This window comes from Littorina saxatilis, linkage group LG3 (assembly GCF_037325665.1).
Source record: "Littorina saxatilis isolate snail1 linkage group LG3, US_GU_Lsax_2.0, whole genome shotgun sequence".
Lineage (NCBI taxonomy): Eukaryota > Metazoa > Mollusca > Gastropoda > Littorinimorpha > Littorinidae > Littorina > Littorina saxatilis.
Window position 1 is genome coordinate 60,207,075 of NC_090247.1, and position 27,397 is coordinate 60,234,471.

The following is a 27,397-nucleotide window of genomic DNA, read 5'->3' on the forward strand; positions in this document are numbered from 1 at the left end:
GACGCTTCTGAGGTGCTTCGGGAGCTTAAAAGAACGGCTCTTGCGCCTGAGTTTTGCCCGATGAAGAATGGAAGTGAGCTTATACTGAGTCGCTTGTTAAGGAGCAGAATGGATGGAGGCACATCAATAAAATCCACCTAATGACTAATTCAACATCAATTTCCACTCTAAGGATTCCATTTTATTGGGAAACCGCCAGTTTATGACTACAATCGGCTCAAGAGTATTTGTTCGGTCTGGCTTTGGCGTTTTTCTTCGTGGGTGTGTGTGTGTGTGTGTGTGTGTGTGAGTGTGTGTGTGTGTGTGTGTGTGTGTGTGTGTGTGTGTGTAAGTGTGTGTGTGTGTGTGTGTGCGTGCGTGCGTCCATGCGTGCGTGCGTGCGTCCGTGCGTGCGACAGAGTGGGGTTACAGGGGCAAGGTAAGTGTTACTTCTTTCAGGTGTTATCGTCATGTTTTCTATGGTTCAAATTGAAAGATTGACTTTTTGTTTTAACGTCCCTTCAATGAATTGAAAGGAAAGAAAGACAGAAAGAAGAAAGTGCGGCCTGTAAAAGTCAGCGCTTTCCTATAGCAAGCATCATCCACCAAATGATCTGCACACACACTGACACATCTGTGACGGCTACATACACATCGAGTGAAACGAAATACCAATGAAGTTCCCAAGATCCGCATGAAACAAGAAAACGCATGATGTAATTGTTCCTATTTTGGACAGACGAGACCGATTTGTGTCTCGTGTGGTGTGTGTGTTTGTGTTTGTGTGTGTGTGTGTGTGTTGTGTGTGTGTATGTGTATGGGTGTGTGTTTATGTTTATGTGTGTGTGTGTGTGTGTGTGTGCGTGCGTGCGTGCGTGTGTGTGCGTGTGTGTGTGTGTGTGTATGTGTGTGTGTGTGTGTGTGTGTGCGTACGTGCGTGCGTGCGTGCGTTCGTGCGTTCGTGCGTGCGTGCGTGCGTGTGTGTGTGTATTCCCCCCAGCATTTCATTAAAGTTCACGAGACTCTTCCTCGACACGAACGGACAAGCCGATGCGCAGACCAAAGCAGTGAGACCATGAACGCAAAGAACCAACGAAGCTGTAACAAGCTATGCTGGAAATAACATTATGGATGGCAAGTATATTATGTATGCTTCCATCTTGGTAGGCGGACAACACAATCTGTGATAACAATTACACTTATCTTCTTAGAGCAATATAATATAGTTTAATTGAAAACGCTAAAAATAACCAAAACCGAAAAGCTGATTTCTGACTATTTCTGCTGAAAAATTACTCAATTTAGTCTGAAGGAATGGCCCCACCCCACAACAAATATTGAAACAAAGGTTTCCCTTCACGAACAACGGCTGACAGAAATTGCTGACTTTGAACCCAGTCACTGCAAGAATCTACCGACTTTCAGAATACTAAAATGACCCTACATCCTCGCTAGCGAACCAGGATAGAAATGACCCTTTGAGAATCAGAGCTGCAAGAATTACCGGTATTACTTTTTTTGAATTTTGAAATTATGTAATTTATGACGGCCTTTTTTTCTTTTTAATTTACGAGAATGCCAAAGAGTGTGAAAATGTGATTTACATGGAACTGAATGCCGTGCGCGTTCTGATTATACTGCATTGCATTTAAGAAATGTTATACTCATTGATTAATGTGTATGCTCGTAGTGTCTTCTGCTTTATTCTTTAGCCTCGGGGTTGAATTTTATATAGGGAAGACTGGTCTCTTCAGTCAAAGACAATCAGAACGTGAACAACAACAAAATAAACAATAACAACAACACAAATTACAATTAACAGCGCCCTGTAAATGATCCTCTCTCTCTCTCTCTCTCTCTCTCTCTCTCTCTCTCTCTCTCTCTCTCTCTCTCTCTCTCTCTCTCTCTCTCTCTCTCTCTCTCTCTCTCTCTCTCTCTCTCTCTCTCTCTCTCTCTCTCTCTCTCTCTCTCTCTCAATGTGTGACGAATGTCATTCAGGTCATAACTTTGGTAAGAATTGAACTTTTATTTAAAATTGTATTTTTGTCTTTCTATTAGTACCTCTTGCTACTACACCAAATTACCTTTTCTTGCTTGCCTTTTGTCCTCTTTACTTCTATATTGAGACAATGACAAAAGGTGACGTTTTCATGTCAGTATGTCCCAAATGACATCACCAGTACATTTTTCATTCTATCTAATCTGTTTTCGTTCTATATTTTCTAATAACATGCGTTAACAATTGATTGCCAACTGGAATGGAAGAGCACAAAAAGTGTAACTTGATATGTAGTTTCTCTAGAGGGAAAAACATCTTCCACTTTCATGTCAGTGTGTCCCATGCAACATACATTTGCCAAACAGCTATGTGTAAGTAGATTATTTGTTAGTGGCATAGAAAATACTGATCAACAATCAAAGTCAGTGTTCACATTCATTTTCTACCTATTTCTTATTTGTTTATTCTTTTGGCAATGGTGAAATGTCAGCAATCGTGTGTCATTCGGGACAGTAGACATGACACCTGACCTTTTGTCACTGTCTCTATTGCCTCTTGCTTTGTTAAAAATCGGTCTCTATTTTGATTTTTAAATGTATTGTCTTCCATTATCTGTGGGTTAAATTGACCAGGTTCAGCTTAAGCATTTGATGAACAGCAGCAATATTGGTGTCTGATTATACCTGAAGAGTCTCTTGTCAATGTGTGTATTTTTTTTTTATGAAGTATCTTTCATTGTCATAAGATATTATTAATGTAAATGACATTTGAAGTGGTAAAAACTCTAAATCGAATATTTAGCTTTGCTAATTTCATTCTTTGTTTTTGTTTTTATAATTTCCTTTAGAATTTATCAAAGGTCAGACTACCCTGACAAATTGTTGGTCATATTCCTGAAATGTCAAGGGTATTAAGAAGATAGATAAGTTTTTGCAATCTAATCATAACTTCAAGATTGTTTCAACGTTTGCTTTGATGCTGCTACAATGAATTTGTAATAGGACACTCTAGAATCAATAAGTAGCATTGAAAGAGCAAAATACAATTTAATATCCGTGTGTCTTTCCAAACTATTCACTGGTGCATCAACAGACTAGCATTGAGAGAGGTTAATGACACAAGATGGCTATATGGAGGGTGCACACAGTTCAAAAATCAAATCATCAACATTATATTTTTGGAGTTGGAAGAGTCTGAGAAGGAGTAGCTGAAAGCTTTATGTCATGGTAACAAAAAGAGTCAGGTTTAGGGTACCAATTAACTAGTTGTCCTCAGTCTATTTTCTTTAAAACAAATAATTTCCCTGTGTGGAAAATGATCAATTTTACTTGTTTTAAGTAGTCCTATATTTTGCCATGTTTCAGAACCAGCGGTGATTAGAATCTGTGATTCAATTAATGCATCATTAAGTTGAAATCAATCAAATAATCCTGTTTGTTGCATTGTGATTGATCAGCTTCTGAAGGCTATTACATCACAGAGGGTACTTTTCTGCCTTTTATGTACCATCACACATTTATTCTGAATACAATTAAAGAAATGCACAAGCCTACATACCAATGGCAAACACATTGTTCATATAACAATTATCCTATGCATCTCCCTAATTGATTACACTTTTTTCTTTTTCTTTTCATGTATATAAATTATAATAACAAATGTTCATAATCTATTGAATATATTGTTTTCCCGCATTTGTCATATTAAAATAAACTTTTTTTTCGGCAATGAATGCGCACTTCACACACCAAATGTAATCAACTTGCCCACAGACAAACAAGTTCAAACACAAATTATCCGTGCAGCAATGGCGGCAGAGAATGAAACAAAGCCACGGGGAAAGAAGGAAAACAGAAAACACAGCAGCAAAGGAAATGAGATGTGAGCCTGCAAACACAGACAGAAAACAAGAGAGTGAGAGAGACCAAACCAAAAATAGTGCACGCCAAAGAACCCGCGTGACTCGACATCCAACAGAAGAAGCGAAAGCACCGACAACACGAAAAAAAACATGCAGAATGAATGAAGGAAGGCGGCGCTAAGGAAAGTGACACACCACCGAGACAATAAGACTTTCTCCATAAAACAAACGCACTGTCTACAAACACGCACGGCAGACGACCAGACATGCTTTTCTTTTTTATGTCGTCTGCTTCGCGATGAGCGCAGTGGTACATGTACCTGCAGCACCCGCGGCCATGGTCTCTTGGCTTGAGCCGAACTTCACGTGAGTCGGGATGGGGGGAGAGAAAATCGAGAGAGAGAAAATGTTCCTCTTCCTCTCGCCTCCCTTACCTACCCTCCCGATCGACACCACGGGAAATCATTTCACACGAATCATTCATTCGTCGCTTGCTGCCGCCGACTATAACAAGTGGCCACCTTTGACATAAGCGCAGCAGACGGGAGAAACAGTGCCAGGTTTTTGCTACCTCCCCGCACGAAAGAGCCACTGTCGCAACCTGCTGCTCTCCCCTTGAAGTCGAAGGTTTGATGCCCAAGTGTCAGCAGTGGGGGCTGAACACCGTAGAGCGAGAGAGGGAGAGAGAGGGAGGGGCGCCGGCAGACGATACCCCACCTCCTTACCCTCCTTCCCGTCTCACTCAGCCCGGGGGTACGGGTAGCAGTCTGCGCGAGCGGCGGGTGGATGTGGCCGCGACACTGGAAGCCGGCGCGACGAAAGTGTGAGGATGAACACAGCACCGTCGACGACGACGACGACGACGATGAAGAAGAAGAAGAAGACGACGACAGCTGACCGAGCGTCGTACGGCACAAACGGTACGGCACGACACTTGCTGCTGCTGCTGCTAGCACTGCTGCCGAGACAGACGACGCCGGACGACGTCAAGTGAAGCAAGGCCAACTAGCACCCAGTACGACGATCGAGGAATGAACGAGGGCGGATGGAGAGGGAGGGGGAGACCAGGATGAGGAAGGCCGCATGGAGGACCGACGACGGATGGATGAAGGTAAGGATGGAAGGAAGAAGGAAGTGGGAGATTTCGGGGTAAGGGTGGGTGGTTATTGGGCGGTTGTTTGCCAAAAGCACGTCACGTTTTCCGTGAGATGTTGCACTGTCGTAGATAAAAGAGGATAGAGAGGAGTAGGAGGGGATGGAGGTAGTAGTAGTAGAGGCAGTGGTGGTGGAGGCCGGAAGGGGCAGGAGGCTAGACGTGGTGGCTCCGGCGCGGCAAGGTGTCCATTGTCATTGAGCCCCACAGTGAGACAGAAGAGAGAGGGGTGAGGCAACGTAGACCTTACATGACATTGCATTACATCCTCCGTGCATGCACTGTCTGTCTGTCTCAGTGTCGTGCCTACCACCGCCCTACAAGCCACAGACACTCGCCTTTCTCCTCTTCGACCCCCCCTTCACACACCTCAGTCTCCCTACCCGCCCTCCTTCCTTACCTCCTTCCTTACCACAAGTCTACGTCCGCCCCTCAGCGCGAGGCACGGCACTGCACTGCACTGTACATGACTGCAGCACGTCGCCACTGCACACTACCCTGCGTCGTGTGCACACACACCACCAGTCACCCCACAGTAGTAGCCACCACCAGCAGCGGCGCAGACGACAACCACCACCATCTATCTGTGTACCGCACGCCTTTTTCTCTTCCGCTGGTCACTCATTTCTTGCTGCCAGCTGGCATCCTGCGCCACACACAACGGCCGCTGAGTTCTTATCACACAACAACTTTCTTTCCACCGTCGACGCCGCCGCTGCTGCAGCTGCAACTACCACCACCACACAGCCAAGGCACTGACGGTTCTTCGTTGTGAAGGTACGTGGAATACCAGAGAAATCACAGTAGTCAAGTGAAGGCAAATGCGGTGCTGTAGTAAAGACTGGGAGGAAGACAAAAAGACCCTGAGCAAAAAGCCGGTACACGCCACAAGTTCTGTGGTACACGCCGGACCGACCGTCCAAGGTCAACGATAGAACTCACAGTGAGCAAGCTCTCTCCTTCGTTCTCATCTTCTGCATTCTATCGCTGTTCTGCTGCTACTACTACTTCTACTACGACCGCCACTACTGATTGTTGCGCTGGAATTTCTTCATCTCTATACTTGTGCGCAACAAATTTCACATGATTGTTTGCCGTGTTGCAGCTGGTGAGTCGTCGACACAACGAAAATGAAGGGGAATTCCAAGAGAGATAGAGAGCTGCTGCGTAGCTAGCCCGTCAGTAGTGGTGATGACTGGTGTGTGTAGTAAAAATGGTGGCCTTCGTCGTGGTGAAGAATGGTGCCTGACTCAGTGCCCGGAGGACGGAAGGAGGGAGGGAGGAAGGGAGGGAAGGAGGGAGGAAGGAGTCATGCGACGACCAGCGGACGCTGACAGTGACTATTGCATCACTGTGAAGCAACGTGGCCCCACACTGACTGTACGGCGAGCAGCACGTGCTTTCTACCCCCCCCCCCCCCTCCTTCCCCGTCCACTGTGCGCCTCTTCTTATTCTTCCTCCCCCCTCCCTTTCTATTCCTCTCTTCTTCAGTCTTCAGCCGCCGCAGGAATTTCATCACCACCCTCCCTGCTTCGCTCAATGCTCGAGCGGCGGCCACCACCACCGCCGTCGCCGCCGCAGCAGTCGCAGAGCCTTGACCATGCCTTGACTATGCCTTGACTGTATCATCAGTATTGTCTTGTATAGAAATAACACCACTGTAGAGCCTTGACAATTTATGCCTTGACTATGCCTTCACAGTATCATCAATCAGTCTTAAAAAAAATATCAATGCCTTGACTTTGCCTTCACTGTATTATCAATCAGTTTTGAAAAGAAATACCACGGCCGCAAAGCCTTGACCAAGCCTTGACTATGCCTTCACTGTATTATCAATCAGTTTTGAAAAGAAATACCACGGCCGCAAAGCCTTGACCAAGCCTTGACTATGCCTTCACTGTATTATCAATCAGTCTTGAATGGAAATACTGCGGCCGCAGACCCTTGACTAAGCCTTGACTATACCTTCACTGTAGCATTAGCCTTTTATAGAAATACCACCACACTGAGGGTTAGCCTAAGACTGCGAACTTTCTACACTGTGACCTGTCTTCAACAGGTCTAGCAAAGGACAAGAAGAGAGACAGGGAACAGAGCGAGAAGGACAAAAGACAAGGAGAGAGACAGAAAAGAGAGATGACGACCACGCTTGTACAGAAATACCACCACACACTGTGTGAGCTTAGGACTGTGGAATTTCATCACTGTGGTCGACCTGTCTTCAACAGGTCCAGGGAAGGGACAAGAAAAGACATAAGCGATGGAGAAAAACGAGAGAGGGAGGGAGGGAGGGAGAGAGAAAGAGAAGGACAAGACACAAAGAGAGAGAGAGAGAGAGAGAGAGAGAGAGAGAGAGAGAGAGAGAGAGAGAGAGAGAGAGAGAGAGAGAGAGAGAGAGAGAGAGAGAGAGAGAGAGAGAGAGAGAGAGAAGACAGAAGAGAGATAGAAGAACGGCGACCAAGATGACAACAATCTGGGTCATGGCCAGGGTTTTTGGGTACTGCGGCGCGCTGCCGGTGGTGGTGGTGGCTGCTGGTACCAGTCCTTCGTGTGAAAGTGAAAAAGCGATCGATACGTTCCGCCGGTCGGCACCACGGGTCTGCAAAGATAGTCCTCCAAGACTTCCCCTTCTCCTTTTTCTCCCGTCGCTTCCACAGCCCACTTCCCCTCCTTCCCCGACCTTCTCTCCGTCCTCCCTCCAAGCCCGACCTTAGCTGCCTTCACTCTCTATGTGTAGTGTCGTGGTTCCCTGCGAGTACCAGCCTTGCAAAGAAGGAGTGAGGAGGAGGAGGAGGTGGAGGAAATAGGTCAAGCCACCTGCGGACGGGTGTCCCTCCCAACCCAAGTGCGCCCACACTGTAGCATCTCTCCACTCCCCGCTGCATGCACCCGCCCTGATTTGGCTGTGCAGCAAGAGTGCAGTGCAGTGCTCAACACGTGCAGCCAAGAAACGCCAGACAAAACAGCTGATCTCCTGTGACACACATCACGGCACCGGCGTGCGGGGGATCGAACGTTGGGACTGAGGAGGCCGGAGGACAGAGGAGAGGAGAGGAGAGGAGAAGCGAGCAAGGCCATGATTGTGAGTGGGACTGGGAAGAGTTGGAAGAGAGAAGGGATAGAAAGAGAGAGAGAGAGAGAGAGAGAGAGAGACCAAGAGAGACCAAGAGAGAGAGAGAGAGAGGGGGAGAGAGAGAGAGACTAGAGAGACAGAGAGAGCAACAGAGAGCGAGAGCAAAAGACACAGACGCACACACACACACACACACACACACACACACAAGTGCTGACTGTGCTCGTTGCTTTACACTGACGGGTTCCAGCTATCGATCGGTCCTGGGTCTAGTATCGCCAGCCAGACGCGTTATTAGTGCGATACTCGAACGCGGTGCCTGTGCGCGTCGCTGCCCACTGTCGCGCTGTCTGTCTGAGGCCACACTTTCGCTTTTTGCCGCTCGTCTTCAACTTCAAGGCCTCAACGAGGTCCAAGCTTTACAAACAAATAAATATAAACGTTGAGAAAATAAAGAAACATTGCTGGCCGCGAAGACAAGAAAACACGGTCGAAAACGCTAGAACATGCGAATGCTGCTGTGTTGCGGACGCGTATTTTTGAAGTTTTTCATACAAACTGTAAATTTTAACAGTAAGAAAAATGTGAAATCCTTTCAAGAAGCTAAGTCTTATACCAGTATGCGCCGCGGTTTTCAAGGTTTTGTTTCTGCCCTTGTAAATACCAACTCATGCACCATTAATCAAGATCGCCTTCTTCTCTTGTTTTAAATCCTTGTTCAAATACTTAAATATCTGACCTAGATAAATAACATTATAGGAATTATCTCAATGAGTGCATTTATAATGCAAACCGTCTTTGCAAAATATCTTAAGTTTGTACAATTAAATTGCATTCCGCAGGTCTAAAAATAGATTAGGTAGCAGTTTATTCACCTACGCTTTCTGCACAAAAAAGGATTTTCTTAAAAGCATGTACGGTACCAAGACTTCGTATAGGCACGCCGTCTGCAATCTCTGTCACTAACCGCTTTGACTATATATAGAAAGAGTTTTTTTGTAGTGACCTATTTTCTTACCGATGTATACAAGTGAACAACCTCTTCAGTAGAAAGGTCAGTTCCTTCTTGAAACTTTTGCTGAACGGCAAGAATGCACGTTTTAGTCGAAGTACGCACAGAATATACTGGAAGTGTAATAACTACATTTAAAAGATGCTTTTGTGAATTATATTCGTAGGTGGGGGATGTAGACTTGAACATATTATGTAGATCAGAAAGGTAATTTGAGAGAATCACGTCACTTCCTGTTGAGCGTCTGGCGGACTCACGCCTTCCCAGATTTGTCAGTTTTTCTCTCTCGTTGTAACCTAACTGTACTGCTGTGCTGATCCGATCCACATGAACTGTTTTGGTAGGTATCGTTTACATTGGCAGCTGTGGTTTTAAATATATTGTGTGTGAACTTCAGCTTAGAAAATGCACACTTTCTTTGGTCTGAATCATGATTTCTATCGACTGCGATTTTCATCCAGACGCCGTTCCTGACCTTAGCATTTTCGAACGATCTATTTACACGCAATTTATTCATTGCTCTACAAACAGAAATGGCAGCTCACAGCTTTCGTATATTTCAGCGCTAATAGTGCTCACAGAGTCCAATTTTGCTGCGGAAAACGCACAGAAAAATCGTGCTTTAGTCGTGTTTTTATGACAAGAATGAACCGAAGATATTTTCCGCCATGTGAGTGTTTGTATGCGCCGATACAAGAGCGTTCTGCACTTCAGAAAGTAATGTCATTTTACTGCTGGAGGTCTTTAGTGTTTCAATATGATGCATCTTTTTGTCTGTCCTTTTGTTGACAGGACAAGGGAGCAGAGACCACTTGGCGTGTTGACAGGACAAGGGAGAAGAGACCACTTGGCGTGTTGACAGGACAAGGGAGAAGAGACCACTTGGCGTGTTGACGCAGGTAAGCACCAGCGTAAATGTACTCTATTTCAAACATCATTCATTTCATGAAACTACTGTTGTTTCGTTCATGGGCCGAAACTCCCACGGCGTTTACGTGTATGACTGTTTTTACCCTGCCATTTAGGCAGCCATACGCCGCTTTCGGGGGAGTGAAATTACTAAATTTGAAAGAGATATTAACGAGGTAACGGCCTTGAAAATCTTCGAATCTGACATTCTGTTTTGGAGGGGAAAATGTGAATCCCACAGCATGAATACTTTCGCTTTGCAGAACAAAGACGAACAGGTATCTCTATGGCCATTCTCTCTCCACTCCCGAATCGAGATTCTAAGCTCTGGGGTGTGTTGGTGAGAGAAAATCTTCAAATTTATTTACAGATTAACAAGTTTATGAGTATGTACTTAATCAATGTATAGCACGCATGTGCTTTGACTTTGAGGGCCAACAGAAAATGGCACACTTTTAATGTTTTCTGTATCTCAATTTCTAGACCAGTGCACATCACTTTTGTACAATTTTAATCTTGAGTACTTCAAAACATTCTCTTGACTTCAATCTTATTCTGCGTCAGTTCAGCAAACAAAAGATTTTAGTAAAGATTTCTTCAATCATCAAAGGCACAGAAGTTAAGGGGCTCATAACTGAACACCGCAATCTTTTCATTGCAAATTTGCTTCACATGTTTGACTCAATACACGTAAGGGTTTGCTTTGAAAATCGGCGTTCATGTGGTGTAGAATACTTTTCATTGCAAATTTGCTTCACATGTTTGACTCAATACACGTAAGGGTTTGCTTTGAAAATCTGCGTTGATGTGGCGTAGAATACTTTTCATTGCAAATTTGCTTCACATGTTTGACTCAATACACGTAAGCCAGGGTTTGCTTTGAAAATCGGCGTTGATGTGGTGAAGAATACTTTTCATTGCAAATTTGCTTCACATGTTTGACTCAATACACGTAAGCCAGGGTTTGCTTTGAAAATCGGCGTTGATGTGGTGAAGAATACTTTTCATTGCAAATTTGCTTCACATGTTTGATTCAATACACGTAAGGGTTTGCTTTGAAAATCGGCGTTGATGTGGTGTAGAATACTTTTTTTTTCATTTCATTTTCTGTACTTTATCATCCCATTGTTGGGACATTCGGGTCGCTTCCTCCCAGTGGAAAGCTAGCAACAACAAGAGTCGCGCTACCCAGTTGTGTGCGCATTTCGGTGTAATCAGCCACATACACTTCTGGAAAAATGACATGTTTTTTACGCGCTACTGCTCTTGACAGGAAATATTATTAGGTTTGTTTTTTGTTTGTTTGTTTGTTTGCTTAACGCCCAGCCGACCACGAAGGGCCATATCAGGGCGGTGCTGCTTTGACATTTAACGTGCGCCACACACAAGACAGAAGTCGCAGCACAGGCTTCATGTCTCACCCAGTCACATTATTCTGACACCGGACCAACCAGTCCTAGCACTAACCCCATAATGCCAGACGCCAGGCGGAGCAGCCACTAGATTGCCAATTTTAAAGTCTTAGGTATGACCCGGCCGGGGTTCGAACCCACGACCTCCCGATCACGGGGCGGACGCCTTACCACTAGGCCAACCGTGCCGGTCCAAATATTATTAGGTCAAATTATGTGTCACTCACTGGAGAGAAGACACAAATACCACACACTGGAAAGGTTTAAACAACTCGTTGTCTTGTCGGAATGTAGCAGTAAACCCTAAGACATAAGACTTTATTTCAACCATGTGCAGTACACTAGGGACATGTTTTGGCCAGAGTACAATCAATCAATCCATACACGCCCTTCCAAACATCGCTTGCAATCTCAGTCACACACACGCTCACGCACGCCCGCATACATTCCCCACGCAAAACCCACAACAGCACACACGCACAAGCATGCTCCTCCTTAACAAAACGTGTTTAACCATCAATTGTACATATGCGTAAAATAAACAGTATAGAAGTATCAGTAAGAATTATATATGTATCAGACATCAGTTATGACGACAATAACTAAAATCACAAATCCTTAATAATTTTAAAACCAAAACAAGTAACAGTTAATCCCAAAATTAGAAATGTATGATTGGTCTGCACGACTACTTCAATTGTTAGATGTTTTTCTGATTTCATTTTTGAATAAAACCCCTCTTATTTATTCTATTGTAAGATTACTACGAGAACAAGGCATTATTAAAAGCTAAGAAGCTTGTTAGCAGTATTGGGAGCTGAAGTTTTTAAATATATGCACAAGAACAGAATTCTTTTTATGAAGAATAATGAACATAAACATTACTCATATTTCTGAGGTTTAACATTCACATTTTAAATACACATCCATAAAATAAATTGTACCTTACTTATTGTACTATTAACTTGAAACACTTGCAAGAATAGGCAGATGAATAGTCATGAAGCGTGTCATCAGATGTACCTTACTTATTGTACTATTAACTTGAAACACTTGCAAGAATAGGCAGATGAATAGTCATGAAGCGTGTCATCAGATGTACCTTACTTATTGTACTATTAACTTGAAACACTTGCAAGAATAGGCAGATGAATAGTCATGAAGCGTGTCATCAGATGTACCTTACTTATTGTACTATTAACTTGAAACACTTGCAAGAATAGGCAGATGAATAGTCATGAAGCGTGTTCTGATGACAGTTTAGAATTACTTTTACAGTTTTACCATTACTTATTTTGTTAATAAAATTGACCGTACTGTGTTTAGCTATTGTTAAATGCCAAATGTGTGTAATGTGTGCATTATTAACCTTAAGAAAAGCGCATCCATAAAGCATGGATGGGGAAAGGTGATTACAAAGGAGAATTAGAACCTGTATTCAACGTGTGAGTATACACAGTGTGACTCAAAAACTCGCATGCAACCATTGAAATGACCTTTTGGAATATTACAACCCAAACATAACTTCCCAAAACTGCGCTTTTGCAGTTGCAAATTTTGAAAACAAAACATGAGAAGAACAACAAAATTTAAACTGTTAAAGAATTATGTTTTGACGTTCACACGCGTTAATATGTTGTCAATGCAGCCCCAAAAGATATATAAAAACGAGGTATAAAAGAGCTCACACATTCAATGCCGGCTCTCAAGAAACAGCGATGACCTTGAAAAACGCACAGTGCTGCCGAGCTTCACGTGTTCCGTTAGTCACAGCCAGTCCCGCACAGTCTCTCTTCAGCACACTTCATCACTGAGAGCATCACCACTAACACAGCTTTACTACACAGCACCACCAGTACATGTACTTGCCACCCTGTCCAATCCTGGCGGACAAAAAGCGTTGTCTTGTGTACAAGCGATTTTAAACAATCACGCTTGTTAACTCCTCCTCCCCATTGTCGTGAGACTCGCTTTTTGTGATCCTCTCATCCACCCGGCTTTTCTTGCGCCTTTCTACCCGGAAACTCGCAGGTGGAAAAGCCGGTTGCGACAAAAGAGGATCAAGCAAGATCTGACGATGAGCATAGGCTCTCGATGTTGGACAATTTTTGCAGGAGATATTTGTACCAAGCGGTAGTGAGATTGTTTTGATTATTTTTTTTGCGTACAGGCTCAAAAGAGCCCTTTTTGCTCTCGCTTCTTTATCGCTCACAGTGCAACAGTATAGTTCTGCCCAAATCCAGTATCGATTTTTTTCCCCTTCCTGCAAGCAGTAAAAGTTCCCACGCCACCGCTGGGTGAGTCGTCCACTTTGCTGTTATGTGGTACTCTGTCCTTGGGAATTTCAGATCACATCTCTCTCTCTCTCTCTCTCTCTCTCTCTCTCTCTCTCTCTCTCTCTCTCTCTCTCTCTCTCTCTCTCTCCCTCCCTCTCTCTCTCTCTCTCTCTCTCTCTCTCTCTCTCTCTCTCTCTCTCTCTCTCTCTCTCTCTCTCTGGAGGGGACTTAAGGACTAAACAGTGAATTCAAAAAAAGTTATATTTCGTATGATTATAAGTATTGTCTGTTCAGCTTCTTTTGTTTATAGCTTTTGTATACTCATCTTTCGTTCAATGTATGTTTATTAAATTAGCAAGGTCTACCACTGCCAGTAAGAACGCTACTATCCTCCAGTAATAAAACTGTGGAGTTCGAGTGCGCTTTGTACAGCGTATATATATACATCGTGAGGAAAAAGTGACGCAATTAATTTCGAAAATTATGTGTACACTATGCCAATGTTTCAGTTTTTTATGATGCTAAAACGTAAATTTTTTCTCGTGTAAAAGATCGTACCATCCTTCACAGATCTGTGCTTGCTTTTACATAAGATAACAGCATCTTCCACACGTCATAAATCTACAGCTTCCGCGTGCAGTGTGGGTGTTTTTCGCTCACTGTATTACGCAGAATGACGCGGGTGTCCATTAGTGTTACGACATTTATTTTCCGAATAAATTCCACTCAGAACTGCAACCAGGCTGCAGATGTTTGATACACTCGTGCCAAAGTGAAAGGATGACCTTATGAAATAGAAGACAGTCTGTGCGGCTCTTTAATAATACTGAATTCGACTGAAAGGATGACCTTATGAAATAGAAGACAGTCTGTGCGGCTCTTTAATAATACTGAATTCGACTTTTCAATTAATATTGGTAACCCCCCTCCCACCCCCCCCCCTACACACACACACACACACACACACACACACAAACACACACACGCACACACACACACACAAACACACACACATACATACACACACACAGACACACACACACACACACACACACACACACACACACACACACACACCATTGCAGCTTCCTATATTTCGTGCGCCTATACTATTGTACAGGCACTTACAAGTGACCCTTTTTTTTTTAAAGCAACTATCTGCTGTATTGAAGGACAGTTGGATGCAGATTGCCTAAACGAGAACTATGTCGCAGTTTCCTAGGCTAACATTTTGTAATGTTTAGATGGTTCATATGTGACAGTTTTGCGCTGACACCATACTGCAAACACCGCTTACTAATTGTGCCCGTGACCGGCACGGTTGGCCTTGTGATAAGGCGTCCGCCCCGTGATCGGGAGGTCGTGGGTTCGAACCCCGGCCGGGTCATACCTAAGACTTTAAAATTGGCAATCCAGTGGCTGCTCCGCCTGGCGTCTGGCATTATGGGGTTAGTGCTAGGACTGGTTGGTTCGGTGTCAGAATAATGTGACTGGGTGAGACATGAAGCCTGTGCTGCAACTTCTGTCTTGTGTGTGGCGCACGTTAAATGTCAAAGCAGCACCGCCCTGATATGGCCCTTCGTGGTCGGCTGGGCGTTAAGCAAACAAACAAACAAAATTGTGCCCGTGTTCTGACCGAATTTGACAGATTCTAATCAGCACCCGTGGTCGTAATTTTAAAGAACTGCACACACATGACATATTGCTGGGATCATTGCAACGACCTACATTACAGCATACTGGAAGTTATAACACAAAACCTCACTGAAAGTGAGTGTCTTAGCGTGCTTTCTTTGCTAAAGTGGACAGCAAGAGAGCAGTACTGGTGCCTGAATTCTCTGCACGGAGTTGGTCTTGCCAGGACGAACGCTGTGAGGGAAAAAATCGATGGTCCTTGACTTGAAGTTTCACCGACCGATTTTTTTCTCTCTTTTCAGTGACGACTATCATTCAGGCGCCTGTACTTCCGAGTGCACGCGGAAGACTGTGCGTGTAGTTAGTAGGGGGAGAAGCTTGGACCCTAGCTGGGTTCAAAGGTCAGGTCAGAGGTCGGGCGAAGGTTAGGGTTGCAGGCAGGTGGGTCGAACTGCGCGCGGGACAAGACAGGAGGAACATGTTCTTCTGCATTGTCGGCTGGTCTGCACTGTCCTGCTCCCCTCGCCATCACAGTTTTCTGTACAGTGGAACCCCCCTTTGATGACCCCCACCCCCCCCCAATTAAAGACTTCCTCCCTTTTAAAACCTTGTTTTTTCTTCCAATTTTGTGTTCATAACCCCTGTCAATTTACCTCCATTTTAAGACCTTGTTTTCTCAGATTTGTGGATGTCTACAAATCGGGTTTCTATTGTACAAGCCCCACTACTCCCCCAACCCCCCACCCCCCAACACATCAACCCCGCCCCTCCTTCCCTTTTTTTACTGGCTTCCTTGTCTTCCTCCATGTTTCCATTGTAGTTGTCCTTCCCCGCGGCTACAGCTCTGTACAGTGGAACCCCCCTTATTAAGACCTTGAAAAATCTGAGAAAATCAGGTCTTAACAAAGGAGAGAGTCTTAAAATAGGGGTACAATTACAGAGGTTATGAACAGAAAGACTGCAAAAACAAGGTCTTAAAAGGGAGGAAGTCTTAAATTGGGGGGTCTTAAAAGGGGGGGTTCCACTGTACTAGCAACGACCTTGAAGTTTGAGTCCAAAACGCCTGCAGTAGTAGCACTAGTAGTGCTACCGCTGCTGCCTGTGCCTTCTCTGTGCGTGTGTGGATTTTGAATTTCCCTTGTTCTGGAGGAACCCGGCGTGCATTTGGATACGTGTTGTCGTAAAATAAGGTATCTGATGTTTTTCTTCTGTACTATTGATCAGTTTCTGACAAATTGTACTTGTATGTCAGTGGCGACTGCCCTTCGCTCAAATGTCGTTTGTTTTTCTTTGTGTCAATTCAGCGAGAATCCCGGCAAACTGGAATAGTAGAAGGAAGATTCAGAGTCTTGTTAATCGGAGGTGTAGAAGTTAAATAGCAGTACCCGCTTAAAATGTCAAATGTTTTGAGTGAGTGAATCACACAGTATGACACGATTATTACTCTAGCCTTTGTAGAATAAGATCAATGCCGAATCGGCATCGCAAGACCCCATAGGTCATCGAGACAAAACACACAACAACAACAACAACAACAAACCGACAAAACCCTGAAAAGGGGCAGTCATTCTGGCACACTGCAAAGTTGCGAACACACAAAAACTTCCATGCTGCTTGAAATTGAGGGATGAAAAAAACACCATGCAAACACATCAATGTCAAAACAAAATGAGATTGGCGAACTCAGACATAATTGACACATACGTGGACTGATGTGGCCAACAGGGTTTAAAATGGAGATATAATATATATCATATTGTGTTCATGCAGGGCACATAAAACTGAAGAAATTTTGTTTTAAACAACACTCCTGAGCAGATTGTAATGTTGACACATTTACTCCTTTTTTGTGTGGCTAGCCTGCTGTAGGGTATTTTATTTTCATTTCATTCTTTTCTGGATTTATTCTATTCATGATTGAATTTTACTTTAATCTGATTGTATTGTCAAGGGAGCTCAAATGACAACAGTTTCAATTTGATTGATACAGGTTGGAAGGAGGAAAAAGTTTGTCAGGACAGTAAATTAATCCAGTTAGCTTTTGTTTTATATTACTCTGAGTTAATATGTGTTCATGCAGAGATTTTTACAATCCCTATTATTATTACTATTATTATTATTATTATTATATCATGAAACGCAGTATCATCAGTTAAAAGAGTGTTTAACAGTCGTGCAGGTGATCCAGCAAAGAAACCTGTACCAGGGGATCAAGCACAGTGATAAAATAGAATGTTATTATTTTTTCTTTGTTGTGACCTGCTTGTGATGCCGTTAATCTCATGGTTACTGTCACCTTTTATTATGTTATAAATAATTATCCACAATAATTGAGATGGAGTTAGAAGGTAAGACATAGACTCCTGATCCCAATACATGTTCGAACATTCGTCTAAACGGGTATGTATATTATTATGAATATTATTCACATGTGGTATATAATCATAATAATGTAGTCTGACTCTCGTGTTTAGAATGCTCCTCGCTCTTCGGGTATTGTTACTCATTTTTATCAGTACAGTATTAAACAATACCAATGAACTCGCTAGCGAAGTCAGGAATCACGCTGTGCACGTCCTTTGGTAGTAGTATATGAAACCCTCACCCATTGTCATTATCTGATCAGTACTCAAAAGTCCACAAACACCCCTTCAGCCTCCCCCTCACCCCCCTACACTTCCCCCTTCATCCACCACAGTCACTGAATGCAAGCGTGCTGAAACGGTCAATGCCATTGTCCTCATTAATTTTTCATCATCTGACCAGTGCTCAAACGTCCACCCCTGCACCCCCTCCCTGACCACCTCCAGCCCTGGTCCACTACCAAGGGCCATGGACATGCTAAAATGATCAGGTTCATTTTCAGCATCTATGTTCATCATCTCCCTGCCTCACTAAAAAACCCTCCCTAATCCATCCTAACTCCCCCTTGTAATCCCCCCCCCCTCCTCGCCCCTTGTCATTAGTCATATCCCCTGTCCACGCCAGTCATTAAACAATCCCCCCCCCAAAAAAAAACAAAAAAAAAAACTAACACCACACACATGGACACAAGCATGTTAAAAGTGGCAATGCCATCATCAATTGTTTTCATCATCTACCCCCCCCCCCCCCAAGTCATCCACCATAGGCCATAAACACAAGCGTGCCAAAGCCATTATCATCATTCATTTTCATCATCTACCCCCCCCCCCCCCCACCCCACCCCGAGTCCATCCTAACTCCTCCTGCCCCCGCCCCCCTTTGTCATCATCAGGCCTGACCCCCGAACTAGCCCCTGGCCCTGGTACCGTCAAGGTCTCAGTCCCAGTGTAAATGTTAATTGAATTAATTCCAGGATTGCATGGGGAGGACAGCACTCCACGACGATGGACAGACGTGTTGTCAGGGGAGGGAAACAAGGCTTATAAAAACGCCACCACCCCTTACACTTCCAGGGAATCTCATGGGGATGTACTATTTTCAGGGATGAAACTAGAGCATCTTTAAAATCAGACAGAAATTTGGGTTGGTTTTTCAGATGTTCAAAACATGTTCTTTTTTTGTGTATTTCCTCCTATTTCACATTCTTGGGTATTTTGAAAATTCAAGAAAATATATCAGAAAATAAGTGGTCGAATCAGGAATTCCTGAATTTCTGATGGGAAGTTTCATCCATGCATGTTGCTCTTCCTCTCACAGACCTACTCCCTCTGATTACATACCACCCCATATATATATACTAGAGAGTGGTATCTGCGATGAAAAGACACCTTTGGGAACAAAAGTGTCCCTGCAACGCAGGTATTGAGGTAAACCATCATCATAGAAACTATTTTGGTCAAGATTATAGACAAACGTGACAGGGACAACATAAGGTGTCCTTTCTTTAGGGTGTCCTCTTTTTTGGGAGATGTCCTCTCATCAGAGTAGCCTCACATTGTAGAGTACCTCTGGCGCCAACCTCTTGGAACCAAGAACAAAAGCCCTATATTACCCCTCCCCTCAACCCCTTCCTCCCACCCACACTCGCTCTAAGACCTGAGTCAGACCCCTGTCATCCAGCTTGTCACACCAATATGCTAGAGAGAAAGGGTTCATTGAATAGGCACGTCCACCGTCCCTCCCGAAAACAAAGAGTGGCGTATAGAAATAACCCACTAAATTGGGAGGAAGTGGGGTCAGTGTTTTGGCTGGCTTGTAGTTGTAGCAAAGACAAGGGAGGGGAGGGGGAGGGGGGGACGAGCATGGCGGATAAAGAGACAATGACCCTGGTGGGGGGGGGGGGGGCTATGGGTGCGTGTGGCCTGTGAGTTTTAATGGTCACAGTGAGGACACCAGCTGCCCAGTCTCAAGTCCGTCGTTGATGATTTTTCAATGTCACGTTCAGAGGGGGGGGGGGGGGGGGGGGGTTGGAGGGGGAGGAGAGAGCTTCCTCTGTCCTTTGCAGACTATTTTCTAATTACAGATCTGGACAGAGCCAGATCACAACTCCATTGACAACCGCAACAATGTACTCATCTGTAGACCTACCGATCCTAATGTTGCACATAACTGACGTGACGTAATCTTATGCGAGCTTTATCCATAGTCTTGGATAACCACTCACACATAGACTCGGAAATGTTAAAGTTTCTACCACAGACATACACACGCACAAACACACACACACACGCACAAACGCACAAACGCACAGACAGACAAAGTTACGATCGCATAGGCTACACTTCGTGAGCCAAAAATGCATTGCTCTTGGACAAATGCACGTGCACAGCTCATTGAAAGCAAAATATATAAGTTCGCCTGTTTTCTGGAGAATGTTTGCATGTCATTTTTTGTTCATGGCACTGGCAACATGGGCTCTCCTAACATTGTCAACGGTTTAATGAAAAGAAGTATTTTGAACAACGCGCGCTACAAAGGTGATGTCCACAACGTGAACACACGGTTCAGATTATTACTTGGCGAATTCCAACCATCTGAGTATCTCGATTTCTGCCATGACCGGCAACTGAACCCAGGAACAGCAATGCCCTGAGGCCAAGTACCATTGCCTGAGTCACCTCCCCTTTTCAAGGATTCACTTGTTTCATCAAGCTTTGAAAACAAGATCCATCATGACTTGATCAATGATTTAAAAGTGGAACACGTTTCCTTTTGTATTTTTTTTCATATTTGGCCATTTTTGAGACTTTGGGCATCTTTGAGTTACGCCTATGATTGGAGAAATGCGAGGTAAAAGTTAGACCAAAATCTAAACAAAAAATAATTGTGGTCACTGACTCCCACTGCAAGCCTTATTTGTAAAAGGATCAGTGATAGCACATTGTAAAACGGATGAAAGAAATGGAAAACAGTCTGGGGATGTATTACAATCATTTTGACCACAGTGACTGTTTTTGCAGAAGTGGCCACAAATGGAGTAACAGTTGTTAGCCGCTTTGCATCCCAGTCCCTGATTTGAAAAAAATCAGTTGCATTATTCTCTCACGTCATCCCTGTGCTATAGAACGAACGAACGAACTTTATTCTACAAGGATAAAGGTTTAGAGAAGTGAGCTGTGTGAACTGTTCACAATACGGTTGAACGTTTGACTGGAACTACACAAAGATTCATTTAATTTGGCCAATCAGTTGAGCGTTGTATATTTCTGCAAACATAGACTGCGCCGGCGGGTCATGTGTGAACTGTTCAAAAATACGTTGAACGTTTGAGAATAAATGAACTGAGTTTTTACTAATTTGGCTAGCGAGAGTTGAAAGTTGTACACTTTAGCAAACACAGGCGGCGTTTTGGATCGATATTTCTCTAATGTAGACAGCTCAACTTGTGAGTTGAGAGCTGTACATTTCTGCAAACACAATCGGCGTTCTGGACTGAGATTTCCATAATTTGGCGAGCGAGAGTTGAGCGTTGTACATTTCAGCAAACACAGGCGGCGTTCTGGACCGAGATTTATCTGATTTGTCAAGCGAGAGCTGTACATTTCTGCAAAAACCAAGGCGTTCTGGACCGATATTTCTCTAATGTAGCCAGCAAGTGTTGAGAGCTGTACATTTCTGCAAACAAAAGCGGCGTTCTGGACTGAGATTTATCTGATTTGTCAAGCGAGAGCTGTACATTTCTGCAAAAACCAAGGCGTTCTGGACCGATATTTCTCTAATGTAGCCAGCAAGTGTTGAGAGCTGTACATTTCTGCAAACAAAAGCGGCGTTCTGGACTGAGATTTCCATAATTTGGCGAGCGAGAGTTGAGCGTTGTACATTTCAGATTCTGCAAACTCAGGCGGCGTTCTGGACCGATATTTCTCTAATGTAGCCAGCAAGTGATGAGAGCTGTGCATTTCTGCAAACAAAAGCGGCGTTCTGGACCGAGATTTCTATAATTTTGCGAGCAAGAGTTGAGCGTTGTAATACTATATTTTTGCAAACACAGGCGGCGTTCTGGACCGAGATTTTCTTGATTTGGCAAGGAGAGTTGAGAGCTGTACATTTTTGCAAACTCAGACAGCGTTCTGGACCGATATTTCTCTAATGTAGCCAGCAAGTGTTGAGAGCATTGCATTTCTGCAAACAAAAGCGGCGTTCAGGACTGAGATTTTCCTAATTTGGCAAGCGATAGTTGAGAGCTGTACATTTCTGCAAACAAAAGCGGCATTCAGGACTGAGATTTTCCTAATTTGGCAAGGGATAGTTGAGAGTTGTGCATTTCTGCAAACACATGCGGCGTTATGATGGCGCTGTAAGGGCAGCACAGGGGTCGTGTGTGTCCACATGCCTGGCATCGCACGCAAATGCGGGTCAACATTGTCACAAGGCCGCCCAATGGTGCGCGCTCCGAGGCCAGGGGAGAACGAAGAAGTGAGAAAGAAGCGCTCTGTAGTGTGCACTCCTGTGTACAACACGCAGATCACACCTCAATAGTATCTTTTCTTTTACCTCAACTTTTCGCATACCAACTAATATTGAGGTGTGATCTGTGCGTTGTACACAGGAGGGCACAGAGCGCTTATCACACCTCAATATTAGTTGGCATGCGAAAAGTTGTGTTTCTGGAAAGTGGGGTGTTTGCCAAATGGCGACCCTTTCCATAAAGACCACCTGTCTAAAGAGACCACCTGTCTAAAGAGGCCACTTTTGCTCAGTCCCTTGGGTGGTGTCTTTAGACAGGTTCGACAGTAGTTTTCGCCCACACATTAGCGATGAGGATTTTACGCCAGACCAGATTCTGGGTTCACAAGATAGAGAAAGGAAATTACAGGGAACAACGTTTGAGGAGAGGTAAGGAGAATTTATCATTTCCCAAGAAAGTCGCCAGGAATTTGTGTTGACCCAAACATACGAACTGAGTTTTCGGTAAATTAGTATCTATTACGTGTTGTATGCGCTATGGATATGCGTGATAATGGTTTAAAATGATCAGTATTAGCAGTTGTAGTAGAACCATCATTCGTATGTCGGCAGTGTCTTTTATTTATTTCGGAAACAATAATTTCCACTCTGAATATATATCAGGGACACGCTATTTAGATTTTGGTATGGCATACTATTTTAAATAGACGAATGCTTTTATCAAATGTACAACTACAAACATGGAAAGATCTGTGTTGGTTTACATGATCGTTTGCACGAGAAAGAGGTTCTAATAGAATAAAAGGACATTTCATAAATATATAGTAGGCTAAAGTTGATGAAATCCGTTTCAGTCACCAATGCAACCTGAAAATGGGTTTATATTATACTTTGTTGTAGTTTTCTTATTAACCTAACACATGTTTTCCCAATATACGTACCTTAGGTTTGGATGTTTGTTTTGGATGTATGTCGTTCTGGTTTATTTTCCCAAAATGCAGGCTTGCTCCATAGAATGTACAGAGCACGATGAAATAGGAGACTATTTCTTGTGTAGTTGTAAACATTGCTTACTCCTATACGTGATATCCATACCCTTTAAGACCATTTTAATTTGTATTTTTCTAAGTCAAACGACTCACAGCCACCTTGTATAACTGAGTTACATTCAGTCAACAAGCAATTGTTCTATGCACAGCTGCACAACAGTCTCTTGCTGAAGATGCTTGTCCAAAATCAAAACGCACGCCGTAGCTATAAACCGCTTTAGTCTTTACTAGCCCGTAGAACACACACGTGTGCATGTACAATCCTCATTGTGTATTCCACAGAATCAGCAAAAAGCTTTCACTTCGATTCTATGATCCGGGCATGAGCCTGTTAATTAATAATCGATCCTTGCGTGTAGCTATAGTAGCGCGGGCCGTACGCGGGCCAGTCGGCCGGGGCTGACAGAATTAGGTCAACATATTCCACTGCTGACCCAGTTTTAGGTTCGGGACGGAAGAGCGGCTGTGTGTGTGTGTGGGGGTGTGGGTGTGTGTGTGTGCATGAGAGTGGGTGTGTGTGGGTGTGTGTGTGTGTGTGTGTGTGTGTGTGTTAGAGAGAGAGAGAGAGAGAGAGAGAAGGTGAGCGCATGTGTTTGTCAGAGAGATAGAGAGCGATTGAGAGAGAAGGAGAGAGCATACATAGAGGCTCTATAGTACATTCAGTTGGTAGAGCACTGGACTTGTGATCGAAAGGTCGCAGGTTCGAATTCGGGCCGGGACGGACACGGGTCAACTTTATGTGCAGACCCAGAGACAGAAGCCATGTCCCACCCCCGTGTCATCACAATGGCACGTAAAAGACCTTGGTCATTCTGCCATAAGTGCAGGTGGCTGAATACACCTAAACACGCAGACTCCTGGGTAGCGCGACCCCGTTGCTGCGAGCTTTCCACTGGGAGGAAGCGACCCGAATTTCCCAGCGATGGGACAATAAAGTAATGAAAATGAAATGAAAGAAAAATGAAATGACGATATGTGTGTGTGTCTCAGAGAGAGAGGGAGAGCGAGCGAGAGAGAGAATTTTCCACTCACGTAACTAACAAGTAAAAATTAATACTAGGGTTTATTTCGGGTTTGGGGCGGACGGATCGAGGTAGTAGAACCCTCTCTCTCTCTCTCTCTCTCTCTCTCTCTCTCTCTCTGACACAGAAAACCTCCGCGCTGCACAAAAAAGCAAGAAAAGATCCCACTTCACTCAGAAGCCCGAGTTTCGCTCCCAGTGTGAGTGAGTGTGAAGAGTGTGTACACGAGAGAGCCGAAAGCAGGGCCCAAGAAAGTGCCGAAAACGGCATCGCAGGGAGCTATTTTTAGCAATCCACGTAAACCGGGTCAGTGACCTAAATTCCCTGCTGATGAGATTGGGGGTGATGTTGTGTGCGCAGATTGTTGCAACACTTACGTTTGTATACCGTTTGTCACACATATGTATACACTGACGGACGGGGGGGGGGGGGGGGGGGGGGGGTAGGGTAGTAGAAGTGTCTAAAAATGGGTTGCGAGTATGAACGATTTTTGTGTGTGTGAGAGGGAGGTCGAGAGTGCAACAGGCTAGTGTGGGTTTTGGGAGTATTGTGCGTAACCTCAGAAGCGGAGAGTGTGTGTATGCGTGTGTGTGTGTGGAGAGAGAGAGGGGGGGAGTCAACCAACAACTGTGTTTGACGTCCTGTTTATCCTGCACGGATTTTTTTGGGAGAGTATTGACTATCCCACCGGGGCTTCAGATACAATACAATACAATAATCTTTATTCATCTCTAAAAGAGAAATTACAAGCTTGACTGTGTGTCTGTAAAATCAATCAATTAATCAATCTGTACAGTACAAACATGCACAGAGAGAAAGTTTCACCAGAAAATGTCAAGAATACAGATCGCGTAATCATATAAACTAACAGCACAGTACGCGAAATAATATGAACTAACACTCGTTGCATTCACTCTACGATTACTCTCTTCTTTTTTTCTTTTTTTTTTTTCCTTCTTTTTTGGGGGGTGGGTGGGAGATTTATAAACATTCTAGTCTTCCAAGATGCGTCACAAATAGAGCGAATTTTGTGCAGCTTGCTTACCACGGCTTTTGAGTTGAATAACAAATCTGGTCTTTGCTCAACCATTTTGTTGAATGCTCCAATACTGCTACTGTGCTAGCTGTAGTGTGTACTCAAAAGCGAGTCTTTCTGCTGCGGGAGCAACAGTAACCACGCGTGGTTCAAATCGATTTTTTTTCTCACACTATACTCGTTTCGGGGAGGGTTTACTGTCATAGAAAACAATCTTTAGATATGTATAGACACAGTCCTGCCGGTGCTGACCGTTATGTACGTCATCACGGGTCTGTCCAGGTTTGATTAATCTTTGTTATTGTTGTTTATTTTTTCTTATTGTGTTATTTTTTTACGTGTTGCTTATTTGTGTTTATTTTGTTTTTTGTTCCTTTCTGTTTCTTATAGTTGTCATATTGTTGTTTTTATTTGTGTTTATTTTGTTCTTATTGTTGTTTTTTGTCTCTTGAGCCAAAGGAGTCATGCAATACTGATCCATTGTTTATAGTATGTGACAGGGGAGGCTACCGCTCCTTTCACAGCAGACTCTGCACCCGAGTTGTTGGCCTTTAAGTCAACACCGGTGGTTGGGGAATTCTGTTTGTGATGGGGTCTGGTGGTTTCCGATTGTCTGTATGTTCATGGAAACCTTCGGGTTTGCATAACAGTTTTTATAGGGCTAAGAAATTAGCCCTAACATTTTCAATCCTGTTTGATTGCACTTCGCCTCCCGAGATGATCGTAGTGTTTCGGCACTCGGTTACAAGTATTTTCTGTTTTGTACTTGGACTACCATTTAGAAGGGAAAAAAATTCAAAATGAATTCTTTGAAACAATAAAACTGCACAGAGAGCACCCAGACTGTTCATTTTTGGTATCTGACCAAGTGGAGGGACGCCGACGGTCTTATCCCGTTGTGAAAGCTTGACTAGATCTGAGACGGCGAGACAAAGTGTGTTCACGAGACGGAGTGGACTTTCAAACTATGTCCCGTCATTCAAAAAATGATACAACTTGACTTTTTCGGTTTAAAAAGAAAATGGAATTCGACAGCGGAAAACCAAGCTGGACCAAGGATGTAAAGCACAATCAGGTTAATCCTCCAGTAACCAATCAAATTGCTTGACACTGGAGAGTTGTTTTTAGATACACTTGCTGTCAAGTTTTGCAGAACCAACAATACCATTTTCAAATTTCAAAGCTCACAAAAAAAAGAACACTGTACACAATCAGTCGGGTCTCTGTACATTCTCTGTTGTTGTTGTTGTTTGTTTGTTGTTGTTGTTGTTGTTGTGTGGTTGTTGCTGGTGGGTTATTTGGCGGAGGGGATGGGGGGATGGATCAGCGACCTTTGTTATTTTCATGCGAAAGAATTCAACTCCTTCCTTTTTGACCTTTACTGACCATTCCAACACAGGTCATTCTTTCTCCCTCCCATTCGAGCGTCCACTGTTGACCGCTCAGCCAAGCAAAGCCAAGTCCACCGCTGCAACGACCCCCACCGACGCTAAACACATCTTTTTTTTCTTCTGTTGTATGTTTTCAGAGATCTCGCCCGACACACACAGCCAGGGCCAAGGAACGAGCGAACAAACCCCGAACCCATGGACACACAGGCGGAGAAAAGTCACACACACGGAAGACTCGAACCCTGGACCCCCCCCCCCCCCCCCCCCCCCCTTGCCAAGAAGCCAGCGTTCAGTGACCCGAGCGGAGCAGGGCGAATGTACTTTTGGGGCTCAACGTCCACATGAACCATGATGTGCTAACTTTTACCCCTTCACCCCTGCAACAAAAATTCGACCGAGAAAAAAAAAAGCGGGGGAGGTGAAAAGAGAGAGAGAGAGGAAGAAGGCACGAGAGAGAGAGAGAGAGAGAGAGAGAGAGAGAGAGAGAGAGGGGAGAGAGAGAGGGGGGCACGAGAGAGAGAGGGGGGCGAGAGAGAGAGAGAGAGAGAGAGAGAGAGAGAGAGAGAGAGAGAGGGGGGGGGTGAACTCGAACTCGAAAACTTTATTACCGAGGGATGATAGCATTAGGTCCATATGGTCCATATGGGCGAGAGAGAGAGAGAGAGAGAGAGAGAGAGAGAGAGAGAGAGAGAGAGAGAGAGACGGCATGAGTGAAATAGACGCAACGATCGAGAGAGAGAGAGGGGGGGGTGGGGGAGC

At 44.2% G+C, this 27,397-nt stretch overlaps 1 long non-coding RNA gene across 1 annotated transcript; it reads left to right on the plus strand.

The window, feature by feature from the left end:
- Nucleotides 1-7,422: 7,422 nt before the first annotated feature.
- On the plus strand, nt 7,423-27,032 carry LOC138960993 (uncharacterized). Its single transcript, XR_011454112.1, has 3 exons — nt 7,423-8,074; nt 9,870-9,976; nt 26,776-27,032. It is a non-coding gene; the product is annotated as an uncharacterized lncRNA (long non-coding RNA).
- Nucleotides 27,033-27,397: the final 365 nt, after the last annotated feature.